This window comes from Lipotes vexillifer, unplaced genomic scaffold, assembly GCF_000442215.2.
Source record: "Lipotes vexillifer unplaced genomic scaffold, Lipotes_vexillifer_v1.1 scaffold961, whole genome shotgun sequence".
NCBI classification, from domain to species: domain Eukaryota; kingdom Metazoa; phylum Chordata; class Mammalia; order Artiodactyla; family Lipotidae; genus Lipotes; species Lipotes vexillifer.
The window spans coordinates 489,947-517,776 of record NW_006776468.1 but is presented as its reverse complement, the minus strand read 5'-3'; the positions used below and the strand labels follow the sequence as shown (position 1 = coordinate 517,776).

The window sequence follows — 27,830 nt, the reverse complement described above, 5'->3', positions numbered from 1 at the left end:
AGCTATACATATACATATATCCCCATATCTCCTCCCTGTTGCCTCTCACTCCCACCCTCCCTATCCCACCCCTCTAGGTGGTCACAAAGTACCCATGTGATCTTCCTGTGCTATGCGGCTGCTTCCCACTGCTATCTTTTTTACATTTGGTAGTGTATATATGTCCGTGCCACTCTCTCACTTCATCATAGCTTCCCCTTTCCCCTCCCCGTGTCCTCAAGTCCATTCTCTACATCTGCATCTTTATTCCTGTCCTGCCCCTAGGTTCTTCAGAACCTTTGTTTTTTTTTTAGATTGCATATATATGTGTTAGCATACGGTATTTGTTTTTCTCTTTCTGACTTACTTCACTCTGTATGACAGACTCTAGGTCCATCCACCTCACTACAAATAACTCAATTTCATTTCCTTTTATGGCTGAGTAATATTCCATTGTATATATGTGCCACATCTTCTTTATCCACTCGTCTGTTGATGGACATTTAGGTTGCTTCCATGTCCTGGCTATTGTAAATAGAGCTTCAATGAACATTTTGGTACATGACTCTTTTTGAATTATGGTTTTCTCAGGGTATATGCCCAGTAGTGGGATTGCTGGGTCATATGGTAGTTATATTTTTAGTTTTTTAAGGAAACTCCATACTGTTCTCCATAGTGGCTGTATCAATTTACATTCCCACCAACAGTGTGCCACATCTTCTTTATCCATTCATCTCTCAATGGACACTTAGGTTGCTTCCATGTCCTGGCTATTGTAAATAGAGCTGCAATGAACATTGTGGTACATGACTCTTTTTGAATCATGGTTTTCTCAGGGTATATGCCCAGTAGTGCAATTGCTGGGTCGTATGGTAGTTCTATTTTTAGTTTTTTAGGGAACCTCCATACTGTTCTCCATAGTGGCTGTATCAGTTTACATTCCCACCAACAATGCAAGAGGGTTCTCTTTTCTCCACACCCTCTCTAGCATTTATTGTTTGTAGATTTTTTGATGATGGCCATTCTGACTAGTGTGAGGTGATACCTCATTGTAGGTTTTCTTTTTTTCTTTTTGTGGTACACGGGCCTCTCACTGTTGTGGCCTCTCCTGTTGTGGAGCATAGCCTGCGGATGCGCAGGCTCAGCGGCCATGGCTCACGGGCCCAGCTGCTCCGCGGCATGGGTGATCTTTCCAGACCAGGGCACGAACCGGTGTCCCCTGCATTGGCAGGTGGGCTCTCAACCACTGCGCCACCAGGGAAGCCCGCTCATTGTAGTTTTGATTTGCATTTCTCTAATGTTTAGTGATGTTGAGCATTCTTTCATGTGTTTGTTGGCAATCTGTATATCTTCTTGGGAGAAATACCTATTTAGGTCTTCTGCCCATTTTTGGATTGGGTTGTTTGTTTTTTTTTGATATTGAGCTGCGTGAGCTGCTTGTAAATTTTGGAGTTTAATCTTTCTCAGTTGCTTCATTTGCAAATATTTTCTCCCATTCTGATGGTTGCCTTTTCATCTTATGTTTTCCTTTGCTGTGCAAAAGCTTTTAAGTTTCATTAGGTCCCATTTATTTTTGTTTTTATTTCCATTTCTCTAGGAGGTGGGTCATAAAGGATCTTGCTGTGATGTATGTCATAGAGCGTTCTGCCTATGTTTTCATCAAAGAGTTTGATAGTTTCTGGCCTTACATTTAGGTCTTTAATCCATTTTGAGTTTATTTTTGTGTATGATGTTAGGGAGTGTTGTAATTTCATTCATTTACATGTAGCTGTCCAGTTTTCCCCGCACCACTTATTGAAGAGGCTGTCTTTTCTCCAGTGTATATTCTTGCCTCTGTTATCAAAGATAAGGTGACCATATGTGCGTGGGTTTATCTCTGGGTTTTCTATCCTGTTCCACTGATCTATATTTCTGTTTTTGTGCCAGTACCATACTATCTTGATTACTGTAGCTTTGTAGTATAGTCTGACATCTGGGAGCCTGATTCCTCCAGCTCCATTTTTCTTTCTCAAGATTGCTTTGGCTATTTGGGGTTTTTTCTGTTCCCATGCAAATTGTGAGATTTTTTTTTTCTAGTTCTGTGAAAAATGCCTTTGGTAGTTTGATAGGGATTGCATTGAATCTGTAGATTGATTTGGGTAGTATAGTCGTTTTTACAATGTTGATTATTCTAATCCAGGAACATGGTATATCTCTCCATCTGTTTGTATCATCATTAATTTCTTTCATCAGTGTCTTCTCGTTATCTGCATACAGGTCTTTTGTCTCCCTAGGTAGGTTTATTCCTAGGTGTTTTATTCTTTTTGTTGCAATAGTAAATGGGAGTGTTTCCATAATTTCTCTTTCAGATTTTTTCATCATTACTGTATAGGAATGCAAGAGATTTCTGTGCATTAATTTTGTATCCTGCTACTTTACCAAATTCATTGATTAACTCTAGTCGTTTTCTGATAGCATCTTCAGGATTCTCTATGTATAGTATCATGTCATCTGCAAACAGTGACAGCTTTACTTCATCTTTTCCAATTTGGATTCTTTTTATTTCTTTTTCTTCTCTGATTGTTGTGGCTAAAACTATGTTGAATAATAGTGGTGAGAGTGGCCAACCTTGTCTCGTTCCTAATCTTAGTGGAAATGGTTTCGGTTTTTCACCATTGAGAACTATGTTGGCTATGGGTTTGTCATAAATGGCCTTTATTATGTTGAGGTAAATTGCCTGTATGCTTACTTTCTGGAGGGTTTTTATCATAAATGGGTGTTGATTTTTGTGAAAGCTTTTTCTACGTCTATTGAGATGATCATATGGTTTTTATCCTTCAGTTTGTTAATATGGTTTATCACATTGATTGATTTGCATATTTTGAAAAATCCTTGCATTCCTGTAATAAACCCCACTTGATCATGGTGTATGATCCTTTTAATGTGCTGTTGGATTCTGTTTGCTAGTATTTTGTTGAGGATTTTGCATCTATGTTCATTAGTGATATTGACCTGTAGTTTTCTTTCTTTGTGACATCTTTGTCTGGTTTTTGTATCAGGGTGATGGTGGCCTCGTAGAATGAGTTTGGGAGTGTTCCTCCCTCTGCTATATTTTGGAAGAGTTTGAGAAGGAAAGGTATTAGCTCTCCTCTAAATGTTTGATAGAATTTGCCTGTGAAGCCATCTGGTCCTGGACTTTTGTTTGTTGGAAGATTTTTAATCACAGTCTCAATTTCAGTGCTTGTGATTGGTCTGTTTATATTTCCTGTTTCTAACTGGTTCAGTCTTGGAAGGTTGTGCTTTTCTACCAATTTGTCCATTTCTTCTAGGTTGACCATTTTGTTGGCATATAGTTGCTTGTAATAATCTCTCATGATCTTTTGTATTTCTGCAGTGTCAGTTGTTACTTCTTTTTCATTTCTAATTCTATTGATTTGAGTCTTCTCCCTTTTTTTTTCTTGATGAGTCTGGCTAATGGTTTATCAATTTTGTTTATCTTCTCAAAGAACCAGCTTTTAGTTTTATTGATCTTTGCTATCATTTCCTTTATTTCTTTTTCATTTATTTCTGATCTGACCTTTATGATTTCTTTCCTTCTGCTAACTTTGGGAGTTTTTTGTTCTTCTTTCTCTAATTGCTTTAGGTGTAAGTTTAGGTTGTTTAGTTGAGATGTTTCTTGTTTTTTGAGGTAGGATTGTATTGCTATAAACGTCCCTTTAAGAACTGCTTTTGCTGCATCCCATAGGTTTTGGGTCGTTGTGTTTTCATTGTCATTTGTTGCTATAAATATTTTTTGATTTCCTCTTTGATTTGTTCAGTGATCTCTTGGTTATTAAGTAGTGTATTGTTTAGCCTCCATGTGTTTGGATTTTTTCCAGATTTTTTCCTGTAATTGCTATGTAGTCTCATAGCATTGTGATCAGAAAGATATTTGATATGATTTCAACTTGCTTGAATTTACCAAGGTTTGCTTTGTGACCCAAGTTATGATCTATCCTGGAGAATGTTCCATGAGCACTTGAGAAGAAAGTGAATTCCCTTGTTTTTGGCTGGAATGTCGTATAAATATCAATTAAGTCCATTTTGTTTAATGTATCATTTAAAGCTTGTGTCTCCTTATTTATTTTCAGTTTGGATGATCTGTACATTGGTGAAAGTGGGGTGTTAAAGTCCTCTACTATGATTGTGTTACTGTTGATTTCCCCTTTCATGGCTGTTAGCATTTGCCTTATGTATTGAGGTACTCCTATGTTGGGTGCATAAATATTTACAATTTTTATATCTTCTTCTTGGATTGATCCCTTGATCATTATGTAGTGTCCTTCTTTGTCTCTTCTAATAGTCTTTAGTTTAAAGTCTATTTTGTCTGATGTGAGAATTGCTACTCCAGCTTTCTTTAGATTTCTGTTTGCATGGAATATCTTTTTCCATTCCCTCACTTTCAGTCTGTATGTGTCCCTAGGTCTGAAGTGGGTCTCTTGTAGACAGCATATATACGGGTCTTGTTTTTGTATCCCTTCAGCCAGTCTATGTCTTTTGGTTGGAGCATTTAATCCATTTACATTAGGTAGTTATCAATATGTATGTTCCTATTACCATTTTCTTAATTGTTTTGGGTTTGTTATTATAGGTCTTTTCCTTCTCTTGTGTTTCCTGCATGGAGAGGTTCCTCTAGCATTTGTTGCAAAACTGATTTGGTGGTGCTGAATTCTCTTAGCTTTTGCTTGTCTGTAAAGCTTTTGATTTCTCCATCGAATCTGAATGAGATCCTTGCTGGGAAGAGTCATCTTGGTTGTAGGTCTTTCCCTTTCATCACTTTAAATATATCCTGCCACTCCCTTCTGGCTTGCAGAGTTGTTGCTAAAAGATCAGCTGTTAATGGCAGGTGGATTCTTAACCACTGCGCCACCAGGGAAGTCCCTACACACTGTTAAATGTGTCTTTATTTAAAAAAAAAAAAAGAATGTAGAGTGGATGTGAAATATATATGATCTCTGAAGAAAATGATTGCTGTATTATGAGATAAATGTAATTACTTTTCAACAATCATGTGAAATAATGTAAGTTCAGTACTGTGCTATAAATATTGGCAATTCTCCAGTCATTTTTAACTTAATAAGAAATTATTTCAGGGACATTGAGAATATAACATGTCTTTTTAAAATTAAAACTGTCTTCTAATTTATGTAGTTACCTATTCTTAGGACTTAAATATTTACTTCCTAAATGTGATTTGGTATATTTTTGAGTGAGGTGGGAGGGATTATGATTAATCCCTTTACTCTTGAGGATTCAAAAAGAATTATTTCTTAAAGTAGCTTTGTTTTTTAAAAAAATTACATACTAATTAATTACAAGAAAATATAAAAGTACAGCAAAAAAAGGTAAAAGTCATCTGAACATCCTTCCAGACAGCTTTTCCAACAACAGAGCAAAATAAACAAATGAGACCTAATCAAACTTACAAGCTTTTGCACAGTAAAGGAAACCATAAACAAAATGAAAAGACAACCTATGGGATGGGAAAAAGTATTTGCAAATGATGTGACTGACAAGGGCTTAACTTCCAAAATATGCAAATAGCTCATACAGCTCAATAACAGAAAAGCAAACAACCCAATCAGAAATGGGCAGAAGACCTAAATGGATATTTCTCCAAAGAAGACATAGAGATGGCCAATGACCACATGAAAAGATGCTCAAGAACGCTAATTATTAGAGAAATACAAATCAAAACTATAATGAGGTACCACCTCACACTGGTCAGAATGGCCGTTATTACAAAGTCTACAAATAACAAATGCTGCCAGAGGGCATGGAATAAAAAGGGTACCCTCCTATACTGCTGTTAGGAATGCAAATTGGTACAGCCACTCTGGAAAACAGTATGGAGGTTCCTCAAAAAACTAAAAATACAGTTACCGTATGATTCAGCAATCCCAATCCTGTGCATATATCTAGAGAAGACTAATTCAAAAAGATACAAGTATCTAAAGTGTTCATAGCAGCATTATTTACAACAGCCAAGACATGGAAGCAACCTACATGTCCATTGACAGATGAATGGATAAAGAAGATGTGGCATACACACACACACACACACACACACACACACACACACACAATGGAATACTACTCAGCCATAAAAAGAATGAAGTAGTGCCATTTGCAACTACTTGGGTGGACCTAGAGATTATCATACTAAGTGAAATAAGTCAGAAAGAGAAGGACAGATACCATGTGATATCACTTTTATGTGGAAACTAAGATAGGGCACAAATGAACTTATCTATGAAACAGAAACAGACTCACAGAAATAGAGAACAGGCTTGTGGTTGCCAAGGGGGAAAGCAGGGGGAAGGGATAAATTAGGAGTATGGGATTAAAGATACAAACTACTATATGTAGGGACTTCCCTGGTGGTCCAGTGGTTAAGACTCTGTGCTCCCAATGGAGGGGGCCCAAGTTCGATCCCTTGTCAGGGAACTAGGTCTCGCATGAGCAACTGTGTGCCGCAACGAAGATCCTGCACGCCACAAGGAAATCCCGCACACGGTAACGAAGATCCCGCGTGCTGCAGTAAGACCTGGCACAGCCAAATAAATAAATAAATATTAAGAAAACAAAAACAGGGTTTCCCTGGTGGCGCAGTGGTTGAGTGTCCGCCTGCCGATGCAGGGGATGCGGGTTCGTGGCCCGGTCTGGGATGATCCCACATGCTGTGGAGCGGCTGGGCCCGTGAGCCATGGCTGCTGAGCTTGCGTGTCCAGAGGCTGTGCTCCGCAACGGGAGAGGCCACAGCAGTGAGAGGCCCGCGTACCGCAAAAAAAAAACAAACAAAAAAACCCCCAGAAAAACTACTATATGTAAAATAGATAACAAGGTCCTACTGTATGGCACAGGGAACTATATTTAATATCCTGTAATAATCCATAATGGAAAAGAATATGAAAAAGAATACATATCTGTGTATAACTCAGTCACTTCGCTATACACTAGAAAGTAACACATTATAAATCAACTATACTTCAATTAAGAAAAAAACAATTGGATTAAAAAAAATCCTATCAACAGTGAAAAAAAGAAATTCCAAATGTGTCACTAGCTCCTTGGTCTTGATTAAGTTACTTACTTTATTTAGGCAACAACATCCTTGTCTGTAATGTAGGGTCATAATACCTACCTCTTAGAATTGTTGTAAGGATATTTAACGAGAGGTTACTATATGCCCACCTCTGTGCTACATGCATTATCTCATTTCGAGGAGTAGAAGCATTCGTTTCCTGGGGAAACAAATGTGGGAAGGACATTCCAAGCAGAAGGAACTAAATGTACAGCTTACAAGGTAAAAGAATGTGTGAAACAATGTGGTGTTTTTGAGAAGTGATGACTATAGCACATGTATAAAGGGAAAGCATAAGAGAGATGATGGGAATTGAAAGGAAAATTAACTTGAACCCAGATCATCAAGGGTCTGTCTTTCTAAGGAGTTTAGAATATATCCTGTAAAGCAGGTAGCACAAATTCAGTTGTTTATGGGGAGCCAGGCAGGTAAGGTACTTGAATGAATTGAAGTGGATAAGGACTGTGGTAAACTGGAAATCACAAATCACATATGCCCTGTCTTATCTAGGTGTCCTTTCCTCTGCTCCAGCACAGTTTTCTATGTGGAAATTTGGGCCTAGTGTTGCTGAATTTTCTAATTTTTTGAAGAGAAGTTACATATCCATATTTTAATATGAAATCATAATTTCAAAGCACCTGTGTGTGTGCGGAAAAAAACGCTTCATCTTTTTTTTTTTTTTTTTTTTTTTTTGCGGTACACGGGCCTCTCACTGTTGTGGCCTCTCCCGTTGCGGAGCACAGGCTCTGGACACGCAGGCTCAGCGGCCATGGCTCATGGGCCCAGCTGCTCCGTGGCATGTGGGATCCTCCCGGACCAGGGCACAAACCCGCATCCCCTGCATCGGCAGGCAGACTCTCAACCACTGCGCCACCAGGGAAGCCCCCTTCATCTTTATTTTTTACTCAATCTGTAGGCTATCAGTTTATGGCCTCTGCTTTAGATAGATGGGAAGCCATACAAGCTTTTTAATAACAAGGGTGGTGACGTGGCCAGATTTGATCCTGAGATAGATCATTCTCGCCTCAGTGTGGAGAATGCATTGGTGAGAATAAAGAATGGACGTAGAAGGCTATTGTAATAGATAGAAAAAGTGAGAGAAGTGGCTAGTTTAAGGCAGTGGCATAGGGCTGGAAGTGGGAGTGGGAGATGAATTGAAGAGCTCATTTCAGTGCCGTGCTTCCCAATATTTCATTTTCACAGACCATTGTGGATTTACTGTTTGGAAAGATTTATGTCTTGCAAGTAAGACATAATAAACAACAATAACATAGTAAACAACAATACAAATAACTAATATTATTGATCACTTACTATGTGCTAAAAGTATTCTGTGCTAAGGGCTTTATACACTTACTTAATCCTCATAGCAGTGATATAAGATAGATAATATTACCATCTCCATTTTACAAATGAAAGGAATGAGATTTAGAAGAGTTAACTTGCTTGACTAGTAAACCAAGGGGGCAGAATTTAGATCCAGAGCCTGAAATTTTTTATAGTAACAAATAAATATAGGAACAATAAAATAAGTTCTGTACTGTATAATAACAATTATAGTAATTACTAGAACTCAATTAGCTTATTTATAGGAAGTTATTAGCACAACTTTTACATAAACATTATTATGTTGAAGTTATTCTGTAAAAATGTTTTTTGGGTTAAACCTATTTTTATGTGAATTTCTGTAAGAGATGAGATACAACTAACTCTGGTGTAGATGGGATTTAGTACAATTGTATTTGCAATAGCATGTTATTTAAATTTTCCACATGCTATAACAGATGACTTAGCACAACACAATTTGAATTTTTCACCTTATTCTTTTCAATTTTACCTCCAGATGAATTTCATTTGATTTAGCTACTTTTAGGTTCAGCCTTGTTTTGAATATGTTACTGAACTAGAATAAAAGAAAGATACAGTACTCTCTTCCCAGGAGCCCTAATTCTTTATGGTTTCCACTATTGCCATGATTTTTACCATTGTGAAAATTCAAATTTTTATAGAGTTTTACAGTGTAAGAATTGCAGTTCAGCTATTTAAGGCAGCAATTGCCATATTATCATAGAACTAAAATCAGAAAAGAATGGAACTAACATTTATTGAAAACCTTTTATATGCCAGATATGTCTAAATCCATTGTCTAAATCATCACAACAACCCTATAAAGGTAAGTGGTGTCTCTGTTTTACAGATGGAAAAAAATGCCCCCAAAGTTAAATACCTTGCTCAAATTCCCACAGCTAGTTATAGGTAAAGCCAGGATTTAAATCCAAATCTATTTGATTTCAAATAGAGAAGTTCTGTAACATTACTTAAAAACTATAAGCAACTCAGTCCATAAATACTTGTCACCTGGGATAATATTTGCCAAACATATGTTGACTAAAGATTGGCATCGAGATAAAGAACTCTTGCAATTCAGTAATAAGACAAGCAACCCAATAATATGGGCAAAAGATGTAAACAAACACATCACAAAGATTATGCTATACAAATGGCTAATAAGCACAATAAAAAGCACTCAACATTATTAGTCATCAGAAAAGTGTAAATTAAAACCACAATGAGACAGTATTACTACATTCCCACCAGAATGGCTAAAATTAAAAAGCCAAATATGGGTAAGGATGTGGAGCAATCAGAAGTCTTACACATTATTTTTGGGAATATAAAATGGTATAACCACTTTGGACAATGGTCTACAGATACACCTACCCTATGATCAGAAACTCCACTCAAGTATTTACTCAAAATAAATGAAAGCACATTTCAAAAATGTCAACAAAGGGACTTCCCTGGTGGTCCAGTGGGTAAGACTCCACACTACCAATGCAGGGAGCCTGGGTTTGATCCATGGTTGGGGAACTAGATCCCTCATGCATGCTGCAACTAAGAGTCCACATGCCCCAACTAAGAGTCTGTGTGTGCAACTAAGAGTCTGCATGCTGCAACTAAAGATCCCACATGGAGCAATGAAGATCCTGCATGCTGCAACTAAGATCTGATGCAGCCAAAAAAAAAAAAAAAAAAAGATGTCAACAACAAAAACCACGTACAAGGATGTTCATGGCAGCTTTAGTTGTAATAGCCCCAAACTGGAAACAGCCTTGTTGTGCATGAACAGAAGGATGGCTGAATAAACTGTTATATTCATACAATGGACTACTACTCAGCAATAAAAAGGAGCAAACTGGGGGTGGGATGAACTGGGAGATTGGGATTGACATGTATAAACTACTATGTATAAAATAGATAACTAATGAGAATCTACTATATAGCACAGGGAACTCTGCTCAGTGCTCTGTGGTGACCTAAATGGGAAGGGAATCTACAAAAGAGGGGATATATGTGTACGTATGGCTGATTCACTTTGCTGGACAGAAACTGACACAGCAGTGTAAAGCAACTATACTCCAATTAAAAAAAAAAAAGTTAGCTTTGTTTGACAGTAATTTCTTTAAAAAAAAGCAAACTACTGATATGTGCAACAACATGAGTACATCTCAAAAATATTATGCTATGTATTTGTATTAAGATCATATAAGCACCCTCAAAAGAGTGCATGTTGTTTGATTTTATTTTTTAATTTTTATTTATTTATTGATTTTTTAACATCTTTATTGGAGTATAATTGCTTTACAATGGTGTGTTAGTTTCTGCTTTATAACAAAGTGAATCAGTTATACATATACATATGTTCCATATCCCCTCCCTCTTGCGTCTCCCTCCCTCCCACCCTCCCTATCCCACCTCTCTAGGTGGTCACAAAGCACCGAGCTGATCTCCCTGTGCTATGCGGCTGCTTCCCACTAGCTATCTATTTTACGTTTGGTAGTGTATATATGTCCATGCCACTCTCTCACTTTGTCACAGCTTACCCTGCCCCCTCCCCATATCCTCAAGTCCATTCTCTAGTAGGTCTGTGTCTTTATTCCCATCTTACCCCTAGGTTCTTCATGACCTTTTTTTTCCCCCTTAGATTCCATATATATATGTTAGCATACGGTATTTGTTTTTCTCTTTCTGACTTCACTCTGTATGACAGAGTCTAGGTCCATCCACCTCACTACAAATAACTCAATTTCGTTTCTTTTTATGGCTGAGTATTATTCCATTGTATATATGTGCCACACCTTCTTTATGCATGTCGTTTGATTTTATTATAGGAAGTTCTAAAATAGGCAAAGCTAATCAATCATTAAAAAAAAAATCAGAACACTGGTTGCCTCTGGAGGGGATTGAGTGGTAAGGGGCATGAGAAAACTTCCTGGGGTAATGGTAAGGTTTTATATCTTTGATTGCTTTTTAAAATTTCATTGTTCGGTGCAAGTGCATATAAGTACAATTGATGTTTGTGTATTGATCTCGTAACCTTGCTGAACTTGTTTATTTATCTCTAATAGTTTTTGTGTAGGTTCCTTAGGATTTTCTATATATAAGATCATTCCATCTGTAAATAGAGATAGTAGTTTTACTTCTTCCCTCCCAGCTTGAATGCCTTTTATTTCTTTTCTTTGCCTAGTCACCCTTTCTCAGTCACCTTTGCAGTCTGTTTCTATTCTATCCAACCTTGGTATAATTAACTGCCTTCTGGGTATGTCCACTTACGTATATCTTTAGATCGTCAACCTCACTATGTCCAAGACTGAACTCATTGTTTCTGTCAAAGTCTTCTTCCTCTAGAGTCCCCTGTCTTGGTAGTGACATCACATCCAACTAATTGTTTAGCCAGAAAACTGAGAATCATCCTTGACTCCTCCATTTTCCTTACCCATCATATCTAATTCACCACTAAGTCCTGATGGTCCTGCTTCCTAAATCTCTTGAATCAGTCTAAAACTTATCCTTTCTGCTACCACTACCCTTGGCCAAACTACCATCATGTCTGGCCAGGACTGTTGCACTTGCTTAACTGGTTCCTCCAGAAGCTACTCTTGACTTTCACTTACCTATTCTTCACATTTTTGTCAGCATGATCTTTCTGAAAAGACAAATGTGATCATGTCACTGTCCTACTTAAAACATTCTTAAGCCTTCCTGTTCAAGTCCAGCATGGACTGAGTCCCTGCCTGCTTGCTTCCCATTACTCTTTGTATTAAGATCAAAATACGGTCTGTGAGGCCTTGCAAGTATGGCCTCTGCCTACTTTCCCAGACATTGTTACACTGGCTTTCTTTTGCTTACTTGAACCAGATACCTATTGAACTTTAAGTACCAAAGGGCAGGGATCATATACCAGTGTATACTCAGGGCCTGACACATGGTTAGGTACCAGTAAATATTAGTTGAGTAATTACAGATTAGTTGAGTAATTACAAGGCGGAGATGGATATGTTCTTTATCTTAATTGTGATGATGGTTTCATGTATGTATGTCAAAACTTTTGTCAAACTTAATATGTCAAACGTAACCTATTGTACACTTTAAATAGGTACAGTTTATTGCATGTTAAATTTTTCTCAATAAAGCTGCTAAATAAACACCTATGTTCCTTTTTAAGGTCTTGGCACATTCTCTTTTTTTTTTTATAGATTTATTTTATTTATTTATTTGTTTGTTTGGCTGTGCTGGGTCTTCGTTGCTGTGCGCGGGCTTTCTCTAGTTGCGGCAAGCAGGGGCTACTCTTCGTTGTGGTGCGCGGGCTTCTCATTGTGGTGGTTTCTTTTGTTGCGGAGCACGGGCTCTAGGCACGCGGGCTTCAGTAGTTGTGGCATGTGGGCTCAGTAGTTGTGGCTCGCAGGCTCTAGAGCACAGGCACAGTAGTTGTGGTGCACGGGCTTAGTTGCTCCGCGGCATGTGGGATCTCCCTGGACCAGGGCTTGAACCCGTGTCCCCTGCATTGGCAGGCGGATTCTTAACCACCGCGCCACCAGGGAAGCCCCAGCACATTCTTTTTATTTGTAACCTTTTTTGCTCTTCTTTGCTCACCTAATTCCTACCTATTTTTTAGTCTTTGCTTAAATATATTTCTTCAGGATCTAGCTTGGAATCCCCCTTCATATCCCCCAAGATTAATTCTCCCTATTACATATCCTGTCCTTCAGAGCATTTCTCATAATTATGCATAATTATGTAGTATTTGTTTAATGTCATCTTTTCACCTAAACTGTAATCTTCATGAGGATTGGGACCATGCCTTTCTTGTTCATTAATGTATATCCTAGGGATGTATTATAGGCACTGAAATGTTTGTTGACTGAATTAACAAATATATATCCATTTATTTATTCTGCACATATCCAATGAGCCCTACCAAGAACCAGGTACTATTCTAGGTTCTGGAGTTACAGCAATGAACAAAACAGACCAAAAAAAATCTCTGCACTCATGGAATTTACATTTAAGAGTCAGGACACAGGGCTTCCCTGGTGGTGCAGTGGTTGAGAGTCCGCCTGCTGTTGCAGGGGACACGGGTTCGTGCCCTGGTCCGGAAAGATCCCACATGCCACGGAGTGGCTAGGCCCGTGAGCCATGGCCGCTGAGCCTGCGCATCTGGAGCCTGTGCTTCGCAACGGGAGAGGCCACAACAGTGAGAGGCCTGCATACCGCCAAAAAAAAAAAAAAAACAAAAAGAGTCAGGACACAGACAGTTAAATAGTCAGGTGGTGGTAAACACTGTGGAGAAAAATAGAGCAGGGAAGGGGAATAAGTGCTGCTGAGGCATGTGGAGAATTGTCTCATTGCTCGTAGAGACCTATAGGGATTAGAATCTGGTCATTGAGAGATAGATGACCTAGGAGCTCTGGACTCCTTGGAGTGGTGGGGCATAAAGGGCATTATGAGATTAGTCTTGAAGGTCTCAAGGCAATTAGTGGAAGTTGTGAGTGTTGAACAATGGGAGGATCAGGAATCTTGCTAGGATCACACAGAATCCTTTGTTCCTTCTGTTCATCCTAGGAACAGTGATGTGGAAGTTTAAGTGTTGTATCTAGAGCACACAGAGTACTGAATGCTTCCCTTGATTGCTGCTGATAGATTTGTAAATTACCAACCACCAGCAAGATTCTTTGGGAAAAACAAAAACAATCTACCTGACTTTAATCTCTCCCTGCTCTCAAGGAACTCACAATCTAGTTGACAAGACGTATATGTAGAAAAATAATTATTATATAAAATAGAATGTAATAAGAGTAATAGCAGAAATACAAATGTACTACAGGATTGAAGAAGGCGAGAATAATTGCAAAGGTGTAGGGGCAGAAAGGAAGCTGGAAGGTAAAACAAGGTAGAGGAAGGACAAGATTTCAACCAGCAGAAATGGTAGGAAGTTGCATCTTAAGCAAATGAACGTCTCTATTTGGATGCCTTTATTCTACCCCAAACTCAGCGTGTGTGTGTGTTAAGCCAGTTATTCCCCACAGACTCTGATCTTTCTCCTAATTTCTCTGTGATCATTCTCCCTAATATTCAGACTATAAATGTTATAACCACCTTTGTTTCTCTCTTCCTCTAAAATAATAACCACCACAATGACTACCATTTATTGGTTAATCGCAGTGATCCAGACTCTGCTAAATCTTTTACATACAACTGGTGTGATCTGCTTCATAAAACTCAAAGTGAAAATGCAGTCTGTGTCTTATTCTCTAACAAATTAAAACCAACCCAAGTCCCTATATCCTATATTTAGCAGAATATCACCCTTTCCCACATAATATCTGAAATACAGGCATTTCCCTTTCCACTGTTTTGTCTGAAAGCTTCAAAGGGTTTGTTCATTCTAAACAGAAGGTGTATCTGATTCCCACTTCTAAGCAGGGAGGAATCTTGGTGACTCTTAGTCTGGTATTATTGTTCTTTGTTGCTAGGTGGTACAGGTGTCAAAGAGTCATTTCCATCATCTGGTGCTGCTGGTCCCCAAACAGCAAAATTTCACTGGCAAAAGCTTTTGGCAAAAGCTGGTAAGCTCCTTTCAAATGATGGTGATTCCATGGAAATTTTACTGTCTTAGTGCTCCAGTTGACTTACGGTATCCCTCTTTATATACTTTTAGTTCCCAATCCTTTCAGGCATACAACACAATCCATTCTTTTATGAGACTCTGTTGTCACAGAGAAGTGCCTAGCTGAGTTTGAGTACCCTCTCAATGCAGAGCCCACAATCAATGTCTTTTTATGAGAATCCCCCATGAATTAAGCAATTTTTCCCCTACCATCCAAATGCAAAAGGCCTCTTACGAAGTTCCTCCCAGAAAGTCTTGGTTTGTTTAAGCCAATTAATTCTCCCTGGTAACCAGGGATGGAGTGTGTTATCTATCATTGAGTCTCAAGGTATTTTGCTAAACTCTAATCACTAAACAAATCTTCCACCTTTCTTTATATTTATATAAAAAGTTAAACTACTTAAGTGACCCTTTTTAGGGTAAAGGTCAGTTTCTCTCTATTAAAAAAAATAATTACCTACAATTCTTAAACGTTGATGTGCATAAGCTCTCTTGGGTTATTACCCACAATTGCATATTACTGGGCACCCAATTCCAGAGATTCTGATTGATTAAATCTAATGCCTGGTTATTGTGAAGCAGATGGTCTGCAGACCACCCTTGGGAAATACTGGACGCTGTCTCACACACTCTTGTACTTGATGCCACTATAATACAGAATTACTTGTCCCTGACCTCCCTCCTTCACGTCTTCCTCATGCCCTGCACATGTACATGTTCATATATCTGTTTGGATACCATCCTCGCACATCTTTCCCTCCCTGTGTATGTATTTTTGGGGGAAGAGAGGGTGTAGTATCCTCATCATTCTGCCAGACCTCTCTTCATTCTTTAAAACTATCCAGATGTCACCTTCTCTGTGACTCCCACATACAGAAAAAAAAAAAAAAAAAAAAAGACCTCTCTTCATTCTTTAAAACTATCCAGATGTCACCTTCTCTGTGACTCCCACATACAAAAAAAAAAAAAAAAAAAAAAAACTCTTATGTGTTTATTTACGTTACATTGTAAGTTCCTTGAGGGCAGGGACACTACAGGGTAGGAAACAAATGACATCAGGCTCTTAACTGTTCTGAGAAATAAGATAGAGCCCCGAGTAAGTGATGTTGTATTTGAAACCTGAAGTTTGAATAAGAGATTAAGAAGATTAAGAAGTATAAGGAAAGCATCTCAAGTAGAGAGAATAGTGTTTGCAAAGTCCTAGAGGTGAGAGAGTGACATGTTTGAGACTGAAAGAAATTTAGTAAAGTTGATGAGTTTGGCTAGGGTTAGATCAAAGAGGGCCTTGTAAGAGTCTTACGCCAATTAGAAAGCTAAACCAGTTTGGAGAAAGAATTAGAATTAGGGTAAGAGTGGAGGCAGGGAGGTGGGTTTTGAAAAACTATAAGCTGTTAGAAAATAATATTTATCTGGGCTCGTGGAACCCATGAAAAAAGTGGTTGGATTCTACACGTACATGGAAAGTAATGAACATGATTTGATGATTGATCTGATATTGGGAGGGTTGCTGGTAAGGCAGCAGTTGGAGACAAGGATGACTGCCAGGTTTCTGGCCTTATGGTGGTGCCATTACCAAGGTAAGGGGGCTGGAGAAGGGAGGGAAAGTATTTGGATAGTTGAGGGAAGTGCTGGGTGGGAAAGATGTTGAATTTAGTCTTTAACATGTTGAATTTGAAATATCTATGCGGCATCCAAGTGTACATAACAAGTGGCATTTTGAAGAAAGAGGATGAGGTTTGATGCTGAGAATGGGAGAAGAAGCTGATGAAGAAAACATAATAAGAATGCCTGACAATATTGTGAGCTCAAATAGAATTGGTGAACCTGAATTTTCAATAGCACCAGTCAATCTAAATGTGTGATTTTTTACTCATCAGTGTCTGTCAGTCAGGTATGGAGAAGGCAAATAGTTCTAGGATTAAGGTTTTGCCAGGTAGCTGTCAAATAAAGGTAGTTGAGTAACAGGTTTTAGGATATTGACAAAAGAGCAATTAAAATAATGGACCAAGGAATCTAAGCTGGATGATAACGATAATTTCATTTATCATTATTTATTAAGTGCTTACTGTGTACCAGGCACCTAGGAGAGGAGTGAAGAATAGGTAAAGAAAATTAAATTGATTTTTATTAGAAGTGTCATTTGTCTTTTGAGTTTATGATGTTTGGAACCATGCAAAAATGTTTTCATTTTTATGTAGTCAAATTTAACAATATTTTCTTTTATTCATCTGGATTTTGAGTTATAGCTTCTCCCTACATCTGCGTTATAGAGAAACCTATGCATTTTTTTTCTAGTACTTACATAGTTTCACTCTTTTACATTTAGATCTCTGATCTATTTGAAGTTTATTCTTGTATATGGTATGAAGAGTGGATCTAATCTTTTTTTCAGTTGTCCCAACACCATTGATTAAAAAGGCCATCTTTGTCCTTGTGATTTGAAGTATCGCCTTTATCACATACTTGCGAATTGAGTCAGTTTCTGGATGTGCTGTTTTATTCCATTGGTCTTTCTGTGTACTTATGTGCTGGTACTATGCTGCTTTACTTTTAAAGACTTTGCAAGTTTTATATCTGGTAGTAATTTCTCCTCATAGCTTTCCTTTCTCAGTGTTTTCTTAGCTATTCTTTTATGTCTGTTTTTCCATATGAACTATATCAACTTACCTAGCTCCAGAAAAAAAGCTTGGTATTTTTATTTGTGTTGCATTAAATTATGTTAATTTAGGGAGCACTAAAATCTTGGTGATGTTAAAATATCCTAAGAATGAGATACATCTTTGAACAAGCACTTTTGTTCTTTCCATAGTGTTTTATGGGTTTCTTCATACATTTCTTAAGTTTATTCTGAGTATTTTGCTTTTTTTCTTGCTCTTGTAATGGAGTTTTTTCTTACCTAGTCTATTTTGTTAATTTTTTTCAAAGAGCCAGGATTTTAATTTATTAATTTCAATAACTAATTTCTGTTCTCTACCTTATTAATTTCTGCTTTCATCTTTATTATTTACTTTACTGTGTTTTCTTTCTGTTTATTTTTTGTTCTTTTTCTAGCTTTTTGATATGGGAATTTAATTAATTTTCATTATTCTTATTGATACAGGTGTTCAATGCTATGAATTTTTTTCCTTTGAACAGTGCTTTAAATGGATCCCATAGATTTTGATATGTAGTGTTTTGTTGTTATTTTTCAAAATCCTCTAATTTCTGTTTGTATTTCGCCTTTCACTCAAGAGTTTTTTAACAGAAGGCCTTTTCATTTTTAGGTCAAAGGGACTTTTTGTTTCTTTAATTATCTTGCTTTATCAGAGCATATTGTTTTTAATATTGCTACTTTATGGAATTTGCTGATGTTTTCTGATCACTTTTTGTGAACATTCCATGAGTGCTTGAAAAGAAGATATATTCTCTATTATTAGAGTGTAGTGTTTTAATTATATCAATATCTCCATAAGATCTTATTGATTATATTGTTACATTTTTCTATATCCATTCTTGTTTTTTGTTCACTTCACTTGTCTTACTAAGAGTGCTGTTAAAGCTTTCCACTAGTAGTGGTTTCTGTCAATTTCTTATTTTATTTCCTGGTGTTTCTGCTTTATATGGGTGGTTTTTGTCTTTTTTGCTGGTTAGATATAGAGATCTGTTATGTCTCCTTTTTAATTTTGGCTTTTAGAATTATAAAATATTCTTCTTTGTTTCACGTGATCATTTTCACCAAATTCTGCTTTGTCTGATATCAGGATTGCTTTTTATTTTTTCCATCTGCCTGTTATATCTTTGCTTATTTCTTTCTTTTCAGTATTTCTAAATCTCTGTGTGTTAGATGTATATAGCATAGATTTAGATTTTATTATGACCCAATTGAAAATCTTTCTCTTTCAATAAATGAATTAAGCCCATTTCCATTTATTGATGTAACTTAAAAGTTTGGTCTCAGTGCTGTTGTATGAGTATTTTATGTTTTAATTACTGCTGTATTATATTTCCTGGGAGTTTTTCCTATGTGTTTGTTATTCTTTTAAGATTTCTTTTGGTATATGGAAAGGTCTGTTTTTTTGTTCTAGTGATTACTTTTATGTTTACACCTTTTACCATGACCACAATCATCTTTTTTTAACTTAACCTTTTACTTTGTGGTTTGTCAGTTGTAAATGGTATCCTTTGAATCTCACAATTACCTTTACAGTAGTTAATGATCTTATTTTACTGTCCACTTTCTCTGTTCCTTTTCCTCACATAACATATAATATTTCTATACTGTTTTAAGTCCTAATTTTTAAAAATATAGAAGCTTTCCCTTTTTAAAAATTGACATGAAATTCACACAACATAAGTACCCATTTTAAAGGATACAGTTTAGTGGCATTTGATGCATCCACAGTGTGTGCAACCACCACCTTACTCTTGTTTTCAGAACTTTTTTATGAACCCAGAAGAATACCCTGTACCGATTAACTCATCTCCCCCATCCTCTGGAAACCTCTAATCTGCTCTTTGTCTTTGTGGATTTGCTCACTCTGGATATTTCATATAAGTGGAATCATAGATACGTGACCTTTTGTGTCTGGCTCCTTTCTCTTAATGTTTACGAGGTTCGTCCAGATTGTAGCATTGTGCCTTTTTATGGCTGAATAATATTACACTGTATGGATATACCACAGTTTATCTACCCATCAGTTTATGGAAATTGGATTGTTTCCACCTTTCAGCCATTATGAATAATGCCGATATAAACATTTTTGTACAAGCTTCTGGATGGAAATATGTTTTCATTTCTCTTGGATATATACTTAGGAGTGGAATCGCTGGGTCATATGGTGATTGTTTTCAACTTTTTAAGGAACTGCAAAATTGTTTTCTACAGCAGCCACACCATTTTATATTCCCACCAACGATGTACAGGGGTTCCTGTTTCTCCACATCCTCTCATCACTTGTTATCTTCCTTTGATATGATTATAGCTATCGTAGTGGGTATGAAGTGTTATCTCACTGTGGTTTTGATTTACATTTTCTTAATGATCGATGATGTTAAACATCTTTTCATGAGCTTGTTGGTCATTTGTATGTCTTCTTTTTTCTTTTTTTGTGGTACATGGGCCTCACCGTTGTGGCCTCTCCCATTGCGGAGCACAGGCTCCAGACACGCAGGCTCAGCGGCCATGGCTCACGGGCCCAGCCGCTCCATGGCATGTGGGATTGTCCCGGACCGGGGCACAAACCCATGTCCCCTGCATCGGCAGGCGGACTCTCAACCACTGCGCCACCAGGGAAGCCCTGTATGTCTTCTTTATGGCAGCTTTTCTATGGTAGTCTAAAAGTTGTTATGTCATTAATTTGTGCTTTAAAATGATTTATATGGGAAAATGAACAAAATATTGTTTTGTAAAGAGTGTGATAGACTTGAAATAGATTTATTACAAAGATATATGTCATTTTTCAGTATAAACAAATGTTTAACTCTGTTTATTTTCTGTACTCTCATGTGGGTGCCCTGGATGATACACTTGTTATAAATAAATGAAAGCAAGATTTAATTCATATAGTACTGTTTTTTATGTTCTTTTATTCTTAAATTACTGATTTAATTTGGTTACTTTAATACATTTTGTTAGGAAGGTTTTAAAAGGCTGTATAATCAGTCTCATATTTATATAGATATTGCTGTATAACATGTGACAATATGTAAAATTACTTTCACCAATGAATCATAAATATAACAATGTTATAGTGTTTATGTATGCCTTATATGAGCATAGTTACTCCATAAAGATTTATACTAAATTGTATATTTAGTTGATGACATTTATCATTAAGCCTGATAAAGCAGTGTTAGTTTTCAGTAAGTACTTATAGATTATTGTGTTTTTAACAGTTATGTATTTTGAAGAGTTTGTTTTCTTTTGTCACTCCCCTAAGCAGCTGTGACCTTGTAGTGTGTTGATATAAATTGAAGGGAGAAAAAAATTAGTATAAATATTATAGGACAAGTACTATAAAGATTACAAGAAAAAGTGTCTATTTGGTGTATTATAAAAGGTTTCAATGTCTACCTTTGAGAAACGAGGGTCTGCTCAACATAACTTATCCAAGGGAGGCTATCACTGTATATCGCTTTGTCTGCTTCCTTTTAGAGAACCTCATGATGCTCTAGGATATGCAGTTAGCAAAGCTTTGGATCTCACAAAAGCTTGAATACATCTTTGATTGGTTATATATTAAAGGAAGTAGCCCACAGCACGGTGCCAGACAAGTGTAGAGCCCAACCAATTTGATCCTTAAGCAGGGAGAAGAATTCTATTCATCATTAAGAGGTTAGACTGTAAAATGTTGTAATTATTTCAGCCTAAATTGGTTTAAAGCTATTTTTTTCCAATAAAACTTCTCTTTAAATTTTGAGGCAAGAAGACAGTTTTCATTTTGACGACCTTTCCTACACTGTGTTTTTCTTCAAGTCCTCCCACCCTACCCTGTGGCCTACTCTGTTTGCTGTTCAAATCTGAATCATAATGTGCATCTGCAGGGATCCTGAATCATTTGACTGAGTGAAGTGTCTCTTGTCATTTATTAATGTTCTTTGAATATCTAATTTTGACATAGTATTTGGCTATATCATGAAGAAATTTGCTCCTGCTCTTGACTATTTCAGAGGTGGGTGCATATGTAGAATTTTTTTTTTTTCTTTTTCATCTATACACAATTGTTTTTGTTTTTGTTTTTTAGTTACAAAATGGAACAAAGAGCACATTGGGCCTTGATAGGGATCCTTTTACTTGAAGGACCACTCCTATAATGAATGATTTTTATTCAAGTGAATATTCATATATTTCTCTGACTCTAATTTGTATGAAATGACAGACCGCAGACCATTTTATTTGATTACAGTCCCTTCACCTTCATTATCTTTTATGTCTATTTAAACTCTGGACTTGGCCATATCCATCTTGACCCTCCCCCACATCTCTGTTTTTATTTTCTTTCATTGCAATTTTCCTCTTTTCTCTTCTGTGGGCATTCACAGATTGTTTTTGGAGTTCATTAAAAAGGGAGTGTGTTGTCTGGGTAGAAAATTACATTTGCATGCTTGAGAGAGGCCTAAGGGTTTTTGTGGGGTTTGGCAAGGATCCTGACTTCTTTTTTCTTTTGGGAGGGAGGAATGAGAAAAGGGGGTAATGATAAGAAGAGATTTTTGGAAAGGAGAAAAGTAAGAGTTGTTGAGGTGATTTCTTTACTTATTTTTTTCCTTCCCATATTATATATATCTAGCTCATTTTCATTTTTTTTTCCTGCATGTATAAACCACTTGACTAACAATGGAAGAGATTAGAAGCCTTTCTTAGAACTGTTTTTGAATGCACAGTAGAGTTCTGCAAAGCAGAAACCTCTCCTATGATGGTAATTGTACATTTTCTAGTGAACCTGGCAAGTTGAAATATGTATACCTATATATTTTTTCTCCTTTTCTTTGTGGTAAATGCAGGGGGTTTTATATAGGAAAATTGTTTCTTGAATTAATATGACATTTCATTTAAACTGGTATCTACATCTAGTTACATTTTGAATTAGAATTTCCCACTTTCGAAACAGGTTTTTAGGTATAATATTTAGCCCTTTTTGAGGCTGATAATTTTTTTTATTAAAGGTGATGTCATTTGTTATTTAGAACTTGTCGTTTGTGCCCATTGGGACGTTAGGAAACCATGGAACATTTATAATAAAAGGACTATATTTTATAGCAATGAAAACTCAGACGAATTTGTCTAAGTTCATAGTTAATACATGTGGGTAGTGTAGGACTGAGGATAGTCGTGTGGGTCAGATTGATCAGGAAACTCAGGAAATTACTTAGTGCTGTATTGGATATTCATAGGAAAATAAGTTGATTTATTGTAGAGCTGGCCCATAGAGTTGAATTCTTTTTTTTTTAAATCTGACTTATATACTATAACCAGCCAGCAAATATTTTAAATTGAATACTGACTCTGTTCCATAGGGACTAGGTCTAAAAAAATGAGTAAGATATAATAGTTGTCCTTAAGGAGCTTATAGTCACTATTACTGTGTATATTTGCAACTGTGTGTGTATGATATCCATAAAGTGTGGAAACATAGATACTTATATTTTATATATATACATGTTTTTAAGATCCAGGAAGCCCTTGTGAAAGGTATATTTCCCTATGTTTCCAGATTTTATGGTTACCATATGGAGAGAGAGAGAGAGAGAGAGAGAGAGAGAGAGAGTGTGTGTGTGTGTGTGTGTGTGTGTGTGTGTAAACAATTAGTTATAGTATAAGTGCTGAAAAAAAGCTGTATGCAAAATAATTTGGACTATATCAACTTTTCATTCTCTATTGGATATTCCTATTAGCATATAAACATACTTTTATTTCTTGCTTCTTAAAAAATTATCTTCTCTTAACTCTACTAAATTCTGTCAACTATTGTTCTATTTCTTTCCTATCCTGTTTACTTGTTAATTCCAATTTTTCTCTTCCCATTTTCTCTTAAACCCATTTCAGCCAGTGTTGACCATTCTATTCCAAATCTGTTCTCATCAAATTCACTGATGACCTCTACATTGCTAATTGTCATTTCTCATTCCTTGTCTAACTTGATTATCAGTAATATTTGATATAGATTACTGCCTCATCCTTGATTTTCTTCACAAGGTTTCCAGGATACCACACTCTCTTAGTTTTTCTCCTACTTCATTGGTATTCCTTCTCAGTCTCTTTTGCTCGTTCTTCCTCTTCTTTTTTGTCCTTCAACTTTAGAAAAGTATTTTTAAAAATCACATAGTAAAAAAAAATGGACTCTTCTTTCTTTTGATGTATACAGTTCTATGAATTTTAACACATTTATAGGTTTGTGTAACCAGTACCATAATCAGGATACAGAACAATTCTATTACCCTAAAAATCTTCCTGATGTCATCCCTTTATAGTCACACATTTATTGCCTGGAAACCACTGCTGTTCTCCATCATTATAATTTTGTCTTTGAGAGAATCTCGTATAGATGGAACTATACAGTATGTAACTTTTCTAGACTGGCTTCTTTTACTTAGTATAATGCCTTTGGTATTCCTCTAAATTGTTGCATGTATCTTTTGTTTCTTCCTCCTTGTTGCTGAGTAATATCTTTTGTATGGATGTACCACAAATTGTTTATCCATTCACCTGGTGTAAAGGACATTTGTGTTGTTTCCAGTTTGAGTTGTTTTTGACAGTTGTGAACATAACTGCTATAAACACTGATAATCAGGTTTTTGTGTAATGTAAGTTTTCATTCTCTAGGGAGAAATCCCCCCCAGGAGTAGGATTTCTGGGTAACATGGGGGGTATAGGTTTATAAGAAACTGCCAAATGCTCTTCTGGAATGCCTGTACCATTTGCATTCCCACCAGCAATGAATGAAAGTCCCAGTTGTTCTGCATCCTCTCCAGAACTTGGTATTGTCAATATTTTTTTTCTTTTTCTTGTTTTGCTTTTTGTTTGCTTGTTTTGTCATTGGCCATTCTCATAAGTGTATATCTCATTACTGTTTTAATTTGCATTTCTCTAAGGACTAATGATGTTGAACATCTTTTCACGTGCTTACTTGTCATTTGCATGTTCTCTTTGGAGAGGTGTTCAAATCTTTTGCCTAGTTTTAAATTGGGCCCTTTGTTTTCTTATTTTGAGTTTTGATAGTTCATTATGTATTCTGGATACAAATCTGTTATTGGATATGTGCTTTGCAGGTATCTCCTCCCAGTCTTTTGCTTGTTTTTTCATCCTTTTAACAGCATCTTTGGTAGAGCAAAGGTTTTTAATATTAATAAAGTCCAACTTATCAGTTTTTTCTTTTGTGGATTGTACTTTTACTGACATGTCTAAAAACCCTTTCATATAGAATGGGTAAACAACAGGGTCCTACTGTTTAGCACAGGGAACAATATTCAATATTTGGGGATAAACCATAATGGAAAAGAATATAAATAAGAATGTATATATGTGTATAACTAAGTCACTTTGCTGTACAGTAGAAATTAACCCAACATTGTAAATCAACTATACCTCAATTTAAAAAAAAACAAAAAAAACCAAAAACCTTTGCCTAACCCTAGGTCACAAAGATTTTCTGCTATGTTGTATTCTAAATATTTTCTATTTTTACATTTTACATTTACTCTGTGATCCACTTTGAGTTAATTTTCGTACAAAACATGAGGTTTAGGTTATGGTTCTTTTTGTTTTTTTTGCATGTAGATGTTCAGTATCCAACCCTGTATGTTGAAAAGACTGTCTTTTCTCCATTGAATTGCTTTTGCATCTTTGTCAAAATCAGTTGGTCATATTTGCATGGGTCTGTTTCAAGACTCTATTCTGTTTCATTGATTTATGTGTCAATCCCTTTACTATTACCACACAGTCTTTATTACTGTAGCTTTATAGTAAGTCTTAAAATCACTTAGTGTGATTCTTCTAACTTTATTCTTATCTTTCAGAATTTTTTTAACCACTCCAGTTCCTTTTCGAATCAATATTATATTTAAAAATTTTTTGCTAGTATTTTGATGTGTATTGTATTAAGCCTATATATCAATTTTGGGAAAATTGAAATCTTTACTGTGTTGAATCTTCAGTCTATGAACACAGTATCTCTATTTATTTAGATCTTCCTGGATTTCTTTCATCACTCTTTTGTGGTTTTCAGCATATGGATTCTGTACATGTTTTTTCTTTCTTCCTTCCTCCCTCCCTCCCTCCCTCTCTCCCTTTCTCCCTCCCTCCCTCCTAGGTCTCTCTCCTTCCTCCCTCCCTTCCTCCCTCCCTTCCTCCCTTCCTCCCTCCCTTCCTCCTTCCCTTCCTTCCTTCCTCTCTCTCTCTCTCTCTCTCTCTTTCTTTCTTTCTTGCTGTGTTGGTTCTTCATTGCTGCGCACGGGCTTTCTCTAGTTGCGCCAAGTGGGGCCTACTCTTCTTTGCAGTGCATGGGCTTCTCATTGCAGTGGCTTCTCTTGTTGTGGTTAACAGGCTCTAGAGCATAGGCTCAGTAGTTGTGGTGCACGGGCTTACTTGCTCCACGGCACGTGGGATCTTCCCAGACCAGGCCTCGAACCCATGTCCTCTGCATTGGCAGGCAGATTCTTAACCACTGTGCCACCAGGGAAGTCCCCAGATTCTGTACATGTTTTGTTAGGCTTATCCACATATTTTACTTTTTTGAAGTTCTTATAACTGGATATTTTTTAAAATAAATTTATTTATTTATTTTTAGCTTCATTGGGTCTTTGTTGCTGCGCGGGGGCTTTCCCTAGCTGCAGTGAGCGGAGGCCACTCCTCATTGCGGTGCATGGGCTTTTCATTGTGGTGGCTTCTCTCGTTGTGGAGCATGGGCTCTAGGCACGTGGGCTTCCGTAGTTGTGGCACGCCAGCTCAGTAGTTGTGGCTCATGGGCTCTAGAGCACAGGCTTAGTAGTTGTGGTGCACCGGCTTAATTGCTCTGCAGCATGTGGGATCTTTCTGGACCAGGGCTTGAACCCGTGTCCCCTGCATTGGCAGGCAGATTCTTAACCACTATACCACCAGGGATGTCCCAATATAATTGGATATTAAAAAAAATTTTATTTTCCATTTGTTTGCTAGTATAAAGAAAGTTGATTGATTTTTGTATGTTGACCTGTATCCAAGTCCTTGCTAAATGTATTGCGTTGGCCAAAACGTTTGTTTGGTTTTTTCTGTTAGATTGCTCTAGTGGCGCTTACTTGGTGAATTTTTGTGTAGCCATTTTAATATTGAAGATGGAGGAAAACGAGCAACATTTTCGGCATATTATGCTTTATTATTTCAAGAAAGGTAAAAACATAACTGGAAAGCAAAAAAGATTTGTTCAGTGTATGGAGAAGGTGCTGTGACTGATCAAATGTGTCAAAAGTGGTTTGCGAAGTTTCGTGCTGGAGATTTTTTGCTGGACGATACTCCATGGTTGGGTAGACCAGTTGAAGTTGATAGGGATCAAATCAAGTCATTAATTGAGAACAATCAACATTATACCACACGGGAGATAGCCGACATACTCAAAATATCCAAATCAAGCGTTGAAAATCATTTGCAGCAGCTTGGTTATGTTAATCACTTTGATGTTTGGGTTCCACATAAGTTAAGTGAAAAAAACCTTCTTGACTGTGTTTCCACATGCGATTCTCTACTTAAACGTAATGAAAACATTCTGCTTTTAAAACAAAGTGTGACGGGCGATGAAAAGTGGATACTGTACAAGAATGTGGAACGGAAGAGATCATGTGGCAAGCGAAATGAACCACCACCAACCACACCAAAGGATGGTCTTCAGCCAAAGAAGGTGATGTTGTGTATATGGTGGGATTGGAAGGGAATCCTCTATTATGAGCTCCTTCCGGAAAACCAAACAATTCATTCCAACGAGTACTGCTCCTAATTAGACCAACTGAAAGCAGCACTCAACGAAAAGCATCCAGAATTAGTCAACAGAAAACGCATAATCTTCCATCAGGATAACGCAAGACCGCATGTTTTTTGATGATCAGGCAAAAACTGTTACAGCTTGGCTGGGAAATTCTGATTCATCTGCCATATTCACCAGACATTGCACCTTTAGATTTCCATTTATTTCAGTCTTTCCAAAATTCTCTTAGTGAAAAAAATTTCAGTACCCTGGAAGACTGTTAAAGGCACCTGGAACAGTTCTTTGCTCAAAAAGATAAAAGGTTTTGGGAAGATGGAATTATGAAGTTGCCTGAAAAATGGCAGAAGGTAGTGGAACAAAATGGTGAATACGT

The 27,830-nt window shown here is 36.9% G+C and overlaps 1 protein-coding gene and 1 pseudogene across 1 annotated transcript in view; one reads left to right on the top strand and one right to left on the bottom strand.

Moving 5' to 3' along the window:
* Window positions 1–23,623, bottom strand: part of LOC103078999 (ubiquitin-conjugating enzyme E2 K pseudogene) — a 29,541-nt pseudogene extending 5,918 nt beyond the window's left edge.
* The window catches only part of ZSWIM5 (zinc finger SWIM-type containing 5), a 264,541-nt gene that overhangs the window by 39,242 nt on the left and 197,469 nt on the right, over window positions 1–27,830 (top strand). The window lies entirely within an intron of this gene.